We start from the raw sequence: 10,951 nt of genomic DNA on the forward strand, positions 1-10,951 counted from the left end.
GTAGTGGATGTGCTCAGAGATGTCTTCCAGATGAATAGGTGGTAATGAGCGTGTAGTGGAACTGATTCCCTCCCATCACCCCCCCCCCCACTTAACAGTCCACCCCCCTGACCCCTCCCCCACTTTTCACAAGGCTCAGGTGTACAACATATGGTGTCTTTTCCTCTATTTCTCGCTATTTTATTTTTTATTTTCAACCCTCTCTTTTCTTGCTCGTCTTTATCTGCAAAGGCCATTGTCTACCTCATTATCCAGTCTGAATTATTTGCAACACCGGGACTGTGCATGCGGTTCGCTCGTGTTTACCTTAAGGTCAGACCTCGTACAAAAAAAAACATTCTGACATTGCTCTTTCAAGCTGGACCTGTTCTTTTCATCGCCGCCACATTCAAGCAAGGATGATGAGACATAAATAACATCCTGAACAATGACTGCAGTAAAAGGCACAATCAGGGTTTGAGTGAAGAAAAAAGCTTGCAAGAAAAGCTACACAAAGAATAAGTCAAGAATAACTAAAGAAACACACAATAATTTTCTTTTTCATAATGCTGCACTTTTCCTCTATTTGCTACAATATTTGTTGTTAAATATGTTTTCATACATGCCCCCTTTTTTTTTTTTTGCCCTGATCATGCAGAGACATACACAAGCGCGCATGCACACGCAAGGCCCGTCCAGGGCAGGTCCATTGGGACGGAGCCACTTGAAGGAGTGACTGCCTAATGAGGGAGAAAATCTGTTTTACGGTGGAGCGGCAGCAGTTAAAGCAGACTGTATTTACATTACACATGCACCAATTAAAAAAGTAATTGACGTAAAAAAAATCTCGCCGTGTCCCATTTAGGCCGCGTGAATACTCAACGTCATTCAAAGCAATCATGACACATCTTTTGTATTTTTGCATAAATCTTTATATTCACTCACTCTTGCTCAAATCGGCACCGCCACCATCTCCAATAACCATCCGCCATTTTATTTATTTTCTATTCGCAAAATGTGCGCTGTGTTCATTCCAATGCACAAACTCTCATTTGTGCTTTTTGAGAAGAAGAAGTGTGGCCATCGCAGGACGCAAACACCCAGGTGTAGTGATCCAGGGATTATGTGCGAGTGCGAGTGTGTTCCCTGATAAAGAGTCTGTGTTTGATTTTGGGATTGAGGGATTCTGAGCGGGATCAGTACAAAAAAAATACAAAAAGATGCTGTACTTGCACAACAGATGCATTTTGTTTTGTATGTGCACTTGGTTGCTGCATCATACAAATTAGATTTTATTTTTTTTAATTATTATGCTATTTTTTTGTCTATTTGCGAAGACACTGTGTGCGTGCGTGTGCGCGTGTGTGCGTGTGAGTGTGTGTGTGTGTGTGTGTGTGTGGTTGTGTGTATGTGGGAGGGGGATGTTGTGTTTGCGTTTGGGATCAGAGTAGAGACTGATGTATGAACAGCACTCCATAAAGCACACAGATTATCAGGTCAGCACACACACCAACATACTTACTGACCTAAACAAAAGAAGACCCACAAAACACACGCACACACAATCATTCGCACACACACAGACGCCTTTTTTAAAAATAGAGAATTGAGGAATAATTAGCTTTAAAAAAAAATAAAAAAAAAGGAAAAAACGCGTCCTGTCCTTTGACCGATCAGGACACATAAAAATGCTTGAAAAGCAACGCATTTCGAGTCATTATCCAAAATATAATATGAATCGAGAGTCTCTTCAAAACAAAACAAGAAAAATTAATGTAGATCCAAAATGAGGTTTCAAACTTTACATACTGCCATTTTTTTGTTCAAAATCCTCTTAAGCAAAAAAAAAAAAACGTAATTATATTAGTTATTAAATCCAAACAAAGCAGTCACAGTCGAAGGAAACGTAACCAGTACGAAACGCCACGTCAGATGCCAAATGAGGCACGTTGCGAGATGGCAGAGGTGGCAAAGCTTGAAAGGCACAATTCCACAGCTGCCTTGCCGGTGAAGGTGGGGAACACGGGAAAAGGCCAGAGCGCTAGAAGGTCAGCCAGCAGCTCAAACGGAAGACATTTAGTGCTCCAACAAGGCAAGAGAAAACATCTGAGCCAGTGTCTTTGCTGGAATCATTGCAGAAGCGAGCACATCTGGTGCACTTTGAGATGGCTGTATGCGGCCATGGTCCTCTCAGAATGCCACCTTTTTATCTCCACTAAAACGTTCCTTGTGTGTGTGCGCACACTTTCTGCATGCAGAGAAGAAAACTAAGCGGATAATCAATAAATTGTTGAGTAGGACCTCTCAGTTACAATTGGTTTTTTTTTTTTCTTCATTTCTGTGCATTTATCTTTATAAGAACTGTTTGGTGTAGGCCTCTTTTCAGCTCTGCTTGAATGAATTCAATGCAGAAGTGAACACTGAGAACAAGGCTGTCAATTTTTGTTGCGGGCCGCATCATAGTCACAGTTTCCTTTGGAGGGCCATTGAAATCGTCAACCCAAAAAATGTGTGAATGTCTCTTATAGATGAATAACTAGTTCTCAAAACAGAAACTAAAAAAAAACTTAAAATATTTTTAAAAATATGTATGATAATAAAAATTGCTAGCAATATCGCTATTAAAAGTGAAAACAATTTTTAATTTTAGTATTGACATGAATTTATTGCACACTGTCTTTGCGGGCTACGTAAAATGATGTGGCGGGCTGTATCTGGCCCCCCGGGCCTTGTGTTTGACACCTGATCCTGAAATTATACATACGTTCCGTTGTCATGGCGACACAGGCACACAAACAGTCGCCTCACATAGGACGAGGAATTGGCAGTGGAATCACAAACCTGATAATCATGACAGCAACTTATGTCTGTCATCATATTGTTTGCGCTGGTCTTGCCACCGGTTGCTGATGCGACGGGCCTGAAGCCGCCGCCGCCGCCGCCGCTTCTCCAACGGCAGCCCGGGAGGCCTCTTAAAGTGCAGTCATTAAGCAGCCACTTGTGTAGGTGTCCTTGCAAGAAATCTTGTACCAGCCGTCAATTAGACACACGCACTTGCTGGAGAGAAAGGAAGCTGATGTGCACCGAACTGAGCGCCTGTGCATGTTAATCATGACCCAAGGCTCAACCTGCTGTTGAGAACACTAACTTGTGACTTAATGCCTTTGTTCACCCCGGAACATCTGGCTTTGACCGAAGGGTGTGTGTGTGCGCGTGTCTAGGATTGTTTCAAACGGGGCTGTTGCTCAAAGAGACACGAGCGAGAGAGAGAGAGAGCATGTGTGTGTGTGTGTGTGTGTGTGAACTGATGCAAGCGCTGCAAGGACTAAGGCGCGAGGAGTTGATCATCGTCGTGTAAACCTCTGAGGGAAAAAAGGCCTCGGAGCCCCTTCTGTCAGCTGGGCTCTGAACTCCTTCCCCTCGACTGCCCTCGTAGAAACGCACACACGCACACACACAGGATCCCTCCGGTGCAGCAGATTAGGGTTTGAGTGAGTGTGAGCAGAACAATACCCCAGTGTGTGTTTGCAGAGCCGTGGCTAATTGCGTTCATTTGCTGCTTAACTTGAGACAGTGAGGCCACTGAAGATGTGCGTGCGTGTGTGTTAAGTGCCATGTGAGGCCATTTTCTGCGTTTGAACATCCTGTCCACCTCAGAGGCCGCGTTTCTAAATGCGGGCAAGCCGCAACTTGCTAAAGTAACGCTGAGTCAAGTCCAGGCCACCGAGCGTCCTCAAAAGCGGGAACAATACCGCCATTGTCGGCACCAAAGTCCCAGCAAGGCTCAAAGGTACGACGGCGGTGGATCGATAGTAAATAATGTCATCTTAGAAGGTCACTCTCGGACCTTTTGTTTGGCCGTGTCGATACGAAACCACATGCTCAAAACTGACATAATCAAATCTTAACATCGCATTTTTAACGATGAAGCGACTGGCAAGTGGAGGAAATGTGAACAGAGCGCCGCAGGCTTCGCTGTGTTCATCCTCCCTGCCTAGCTTCGCTAAGAAGCCCCTCCCTGCCCGTGGCGAGCGCAGGAAAAAAAAAATAAACAGCTAAAGCGACAAACAGCGAGAGCCACTTAGAGCCACTTAAAGCCAAGGCTCCTTCCCACGGCGAAGCACTTGCCCAGGGCGAGCGGCGGCTGCTTGCCACGCCGGGAGGCCGAGACCGCCGTCGAGGAGCCAGGACTGACTCGCTGCTCTTGTGAACCAGTCGCTTCCTCAAAGATGGATGCTGTGGGCCCGCCCCTGCAGACAGCAAGTCAATCTTTTATACTTTTTTGATACATCAGATTATGTTCACCCAAGAGACATAAAATTTCCAACAGCAAAAAAATATTTATACAAGATAAATAATAGATGAGGTCAAATTTGTTTTCATTGGGATCGACGGGAGCTTTGCAGCTGGTTTCCAACTTTCATTTTCTTTTCCATTGTTTTCATTGTTTTTTTTTTTAATTTTCTATTATTCTGTCCACTCTGCCTCCCTCTGCTCATTCCCTCACCTGCCTCTGTTTTTCTGTCCCCCGGCTGTGAAAGCAAAGGCCAACACTCCCCTGGGAGTTCTGTTTACCTGAGCTACACCCCGCTTTTGACATTCACCTACTTGGAGACAGAAGGAGAAAAGGGGAAAGATGCATGTTGTTTTACGTGATAAAGGTTGCCCCTCCCCTACAACAAAAAATTGAAAATAGATAAGCAGCCATCATGGAAAGTAGATAGCATATGGCAAACCAGAAACAAAGTTGTCAATATTTTTACAGCTACTGGAGAATAAACTTTGATTAAATTTGTTGATCAAATATGAGCAATTCAACAAAATATTTTGTTTTGAAATTTCTTTTTTTTTTTCAAAACTCAAAATATTTATATTTATTATGAAAAATGAAAATATGATAATTATAATATAAAAAATATGTTTTAAAATTAACTTTTTTTTTTTTTTACAGTGTACTCTATGAAGAAGTTGATGAACATGTCTACTAACAGTGTGTGTGTACCTTGAGTGTAATGCATGCTGATGGTGACACAGATCCCTACAGGGCCAACCACCCCTGGGGTCCAGGTCGCCCAGCTTGACGACGGGGTCAAACAGACAACTCTCAGCCCCTGCACCCTAGAGGACTGCCCGGGACCATTAGTATCCATTACCAGGAGGTAAGGCCGGCTACACTACAAAGAGACCTGAAGATGAATGTCATAGAAGGGCTCTTATTGGAGAGCGTGTATTGTTTTGAGGCTCCAAATGAAAAAAAACGTTTACCATAAGTTTTTATTTACACACCTTTTAGTGCCGAGGGTTGGTCTGTCTTTCATTCTACATGGAGAAGAATGACTTTAGGAGACAAAAGTATGCATGAGTAGCAGCATGTAGATGACACGGCGCAACTCGGCCTCCAGCCGCTTGATGCCAAAGATCTTCACTTCAAATGTATGTCCTCAAGGCAATGACCTTCTGGGAGTCTGTGGGGTGTGCACGTGTGATATGCAAGCTAAATATCGTCGCTGTTGGGCGGAAAATCCCGTATGTCCAAACATGGCCCATTTCCATAGTCTTTCATAAATTGATCCTTGTGGCGTCTGTTATTGCGACACATTATGAACTCATTCACTGCCATTGACGGCTATAGACGTCACAGATCCATATTAACGCCATTGGCCGTGTGCGTGCGTGCGTGTGTGTGTTTTAGACTATATCCGGTTAAGAAAGTGAGGTTGGATAATCGACCCAACAGCGATCGACAGTGCTAAACGGGCTGCCACTTAAGTACGCATAGAAGATGAGATGAACTTGTCTGTGAATCTGTGCGCGTGTGTGAGGCTGCCGAGCAAGCTGCGCCCTTAGCAGCCTATTATCCAGACTAAAGCGTGGCAGCCGGCCCATATCTGCAAGGTGTGCGTGCGCGCTTCAGAGCGCAGCAGCTGTGTCATACCTCCAAGCATCTTCACAATGTCCTGCTTTGTAGCAGACGACCACCGTTGTGGGTGAAATGAAGGACAAAAGTCACACCTCCGTCGTACTTGCCCGGATCGGTTTCAGAACGTCTTTCTTTACAAAAGCTCTTTTTATTGCTTTTAGTCCAGTGTGCTCTTCTGTATTCACAGCATGGACATCACATCGGGAGAGTCGTTTCACCTTCTGAGGTAATTGAAGCAACACACAAAAACGAATATTTTTATATATACTGTTCGCAAAATAACGCTGATATTGTACTTAAATTCTTAGCAATATTTTTATTGCAATTTTTTTTCCTTATAAGGTCAGCCACTTTGAGTAGCATTTTTTCACATGAAATGTGCTTTTAAAAATAACGTTTGTATTTCATGTTGGACTGCTAATCCCGTTGATTACATAACTGCCACTGGATTTGGTGAGCAACATTATGCTTTGTTTATTAGTTTTAAACTGAAGTCAAGGAAAAATTGTGGCAAGTTTTACCAGGCCACATAAACTAACATGCAGAGTCGGGTTTGGCCCGGGGGCCTTGAATTGGACACCAGTGACTTACACCAATCATAAAGGCTATTTTTGCCTGTGTCTATCTGTGAATACTTAAATTTGATGTTGCTTCAACCATGACTTTTTTTTTGTTGTTTTTGGACACACACGCACATACACATGTAGAACCATGATCCCCCACCCGCTAACCATACACACCTCAGTTCCGCATGCACCAGCACCACCACCAGCAGCAGCGGCGGCAGCCTTAGGGCTGAGCCATCTGCCGCCGCTCTGTCCTAGCCACCTTCTTAACATATGCAGCCCTTGCCCTGGGTAAGGTGGCGGGGGCACTGGCCTCGGCCTCGGCCAAGGGGAGCGGGCGGGGGGGGTTAAAGGCTGGCGAGAGTGCATATGGCGCACGTGAAAGAGTGATGGGAAGTCGGCGAAGAAAACGTAGACAAATGAGAGATTACTAAATTTCCTCCTCGCTCGGTCTCCCCCATATGGCCGTTTTCTTGTGACCGCCAAGGTCACGGCCCGCGAAGGACTAGCAAGGCCGCGAGCGAACAAGAGGGTGGGGGCGTGCGGTGTGGGAAGTGGCGAGGGGGGGGGGGGGGGGGGGGCTTGGTCAATGAGGCTGGCACTGTCACCGAGACACCATTGTGACATTGTGCCTCGGGGCATCCACTGCCACAAAAGGCAGGTGTGCGCCACTTTCATCTGCTCATCAGCATCCCGACTCTGCCCCCACCCCCTCCCACCCAACAAGACGAGCAAATGACAGTCAGTTTTGTTTCATCGCTAACATTAATTACGTCCGCTTTTCTAAAGTCCTTTCGTCCATTTTTCATGAGGCTTCTTTTGCATGCGCTGCAGTACTCTGCTATTCTCTTTCTTCCACCTGGGCCTCTTAACCCGTTCCAGGAAAGTGCGCAAGGGTTTGTGAGCTTACCCATCGGGGAATTGGGTCACAAAATACACTTAATAATTCACACAAAAAAAACTCTGCATACATACAAAGTCCAAAAAAAAATATCTCAGCCCCATCACCTTCTGACAGAGCTGTGTATGTGTGTTATTGTGATGGGATTAAATAAATCATGCTGACCTTTCTTATAACCTTTACCCCCACCTGCCCCATCCGACCTTACAAGACCAACTCACAGTAAAGACTTTTTGGCCCCATTCATCTGAGTCCCCGCACATCTGTCCTTCTCATATTTGGAATTCCTGAATCCAGCAATTTGGATTCTATGTGCGGCCCTGATTAAAAAATTCCAACGTGTGTTGTGCGATGCGCTTTGGATATGTTTGTGCGTGCGTTTATGCAGTTGGTGCGTGTGTGTGTGATCTTTAAAATCTTCAGGTTCAAACGACCTATCTCACCACGCCTTGCCACTGAACTCACCGAGAGGTCGCCGAGATGCCAGTGTGTGTGCGTGAACCTTTATCCTGATCTCCTGCTCTAATACCCCGAGGACCTTTGGTTCCTTAACTGCAGGAGCTCAGAAGAAACACACACGAGCACCTTCAAAGATCTCACATCAATCGCTCTTACCTCTTGAAGTCTTGAAGAACCAGCACCTCAGGTGAAAGGTCAGCACACCTGCGGAGTGACAATCAATCAATGTGCAGGGATGAAGGCAGCGTTGAGGATGAGTGGCAGGGTGGAGGAAGGAAGCGATGGTGTGGAACAGCAAGTGATGACTTTATCCCTAAGCAAGTGAAGATTATGTCATAAGTCCGGTACCGAGTGAGAAGGAGCTTTGGAAGTGCCCAACGGACATAATGCTGTCCACATTTGCGCGGCTCATCAAGAAGGGTCTGAGTTTTAATCTTGACTGAGGTCCTTTGGGTTAGGAGCTGAAAAACGTTTTTGTTGAATTTACTCAATGTTATTTGGTCAAGTGGTTGCAGAAAAAAAAATCATCTGGATCACGATAAAAGTTTTTTAGGTAGATTATAAATCTACTTAAAAAAATGTGGGTTAGGGTTATGGACTAACAATGCTGCTTGCTCACCGTTAAGAGGAGTTAAACCACCGGCGGCCATCTTACGTTGCCAATTTCTAAGCCTGCCTTACTTGAATGTGTCTTTGTCTCAGCTACATTTTATTTTCTCTCTAAGGCAAACATTCCATTCTTATTGCTAGCAGTTGCACTAATAAGCCTGACATCCGTAAGAATGTTTTATTTTCTCTTCTAACGTACAACTCTGACTTCTACTGAGTTGTCGGTAATAGTGGCAACGTAAGATGGCTGCCCTCTGGCCTATTGTTAGTTCATTCGGAACAGTGACAGGGAGCGACAGTACTCCGTGAAAAAAAGTATGGTAGCAACAAAAATATGGTTTAACTTATAGTTGGGATGACAACGGAAGGTTTGTCTCGTAATTGTTTGAATGCCAATGTTGTAGTCGCACTTGACACTGAGCAACCAGCGTAGACGAGAGCAGAGAAGCTTATCTCTGGACGCTTGGTGTTTGCTCGCGTGTGATGTCGCACCAGTTTCAGAAATGCTTCCTGGGCTGGGTTGGCTGATAAGCTTTGGGATGAGGAGATGTGCAGGTAGCGAAAAAGTCTCCGTTGAAATTGGAGCCCGTTTGCCTGTGATGTTCTTCTTTAGCTCGGCAGCCTCCCTGAGCGGTGACCGGAGCGGCGAGCCGTCCAAACATTTGGAAACTGGGACGAGAAGGAAGAGGGGATGGATGGGGAAAAAGAGGGTTGAGAGAGAAAAAGGATGGAGTGCAAAGAAAGGAGGACGGCAGAGGAGCGGCTGCACATGGAATGCCACTAAACGGAAAAGAACTAAAAGCCGAGTGCATGGAACCAAACGAAAGGAGGAGAAGTGTTGGACTGAACGATGAGAGGAACGCTAAGGCCACCTCTCTCCTTCTCCTCCCGTGCCTCCTCTTCTCCCCGTGAGAATGGCCATTTTTCTTCCTTCTTCAGATGTGGCGCGCTTTCATGCCCACACAAAGACGAGCCGTACCTGGCACACAAGGGCGTGAAGGAGCTGGCACAAAGGTTTGTGGGCCACACTCACACACAGGCGCACGCACACAATTTGCCCCTGGAGGGACTGCACCATTTGAACAGGATCTATTCAAACAATCACATAATCGCGGGTGTGCACGCACACGCACATACATACACACACGCACGCACTGTCGCGCCTCCATTAAACGTACTTGAGATCGGCAGAGAGGGGCTGTCTCGGTTATTACTCACAGAATTATTATCCCTCATCATCAAGCAAGGTGCAAAGATAAAAGGCTCGGTTTGATAATGGATTGAAATGGATGAGGAAAAGTGCTAGATGGTTTGAAATTGTTCAGGAAGTTTGTATCCAGATGTGAGAACCTGACAGCCAACAATCCTCATGTCTGTCTATAGACATTATTGGGGGGGCACCAATGCAAAAAAAAAAAAATTATAATCATAAAAATGAGTCAAATTCTGCTCGTTGTACATGTGTCCCAAAAAAAAGTCCACCCTTTACTTTTGCAGATGTAAAGTGTGTGCAGCATTTCTGACCACAGGCGCATTTTGTGATGTCGTCTTTTGATTTCTTGTCCAGAATGGAGGCCGCCATCAGGAACCCTCGGCTACTCTGTGGCGTCCTGCCAAGTACGTCTGCATCTCCTGGACCCCCCCTCAAGGGAGCGGACAGCCAAAATGTCAGCTGGACCCTCTACAGAGTGATGGCGAGACAAAGGATTGACTATGAGGGAGTACAAAGTTGAAGACAAAACGAGTGCCAGGGTGGGGGAAATGGAGCATTATAAGTTTAGTCTGCATGAGTTTACAATTTTTATTGTAAAGATAATTACATTGCATTTAGTTTTACTAAAGGGAGTCGCTTTTAAACATCCAAGTAAAGTAACAGTTGTTTTCTCATCCAAAGCAAAAAAAAAAAAAAAGGCAGGTAACTTAGAATTAGCAGCAAGAGGAAATATGTAATTAGATGAGTTGCCATTCATCTAAAATCGAATGCATAATTCAAACAGCATTAGAAAGGAATGAACTAGCTCTCAGAACAGCAGCCTACACTGCAATTATGTTGGGCGCATCTCTTAATGGCGGTGAGGACTCGGTCTAAATGCGTTCATCTGTGGAATTTTAGCCACGGTTCACCTCACTCGGTCTCTGTCACGCAGCACAAACACACAAGCTCACAAAGGCGAGAAGAGGAAGCGTAGAGGGACGTCAAGTGGACCGAGAAAATGCTCTCACAGTACGTCTACTCTTTTGCAACTTTTACCAGAATGTTGTTTATCATTTTAAAATGTGATTATGCCCTCTTAATTATCCAGACTACCTACCATGCAGACAAAGACTAAAACTTTAAATGTGTTAGACATTCTAAACACATTTTCAATAAAATCTGAACGCTTAAAGTTTGACAAACCTGCAAAAAAAAATCTTGTGGGAATTGGAATTTTTTATCAAGTGTTCGCTTAGTGACATCCTGTGGTTACTGGCAGTAACTACATGAGAAAAAGGCAAGAAATCTCCAAACCGTACAAC

The sequence above is a fragment of the Syngnathus acus genome, chromosome 2, assembly GCF_901709675.1.
Source record: "Syngnathus acus chromosome 2, fSynAcu1.2, whole genome shotgun sequence".
Lineage (NCBI taxonomy): Eukaryota > Metazoa > Chordata > Actinopteri > Syngnathiformes > Syngnathidae > Syngnathus > Syngnathus acus.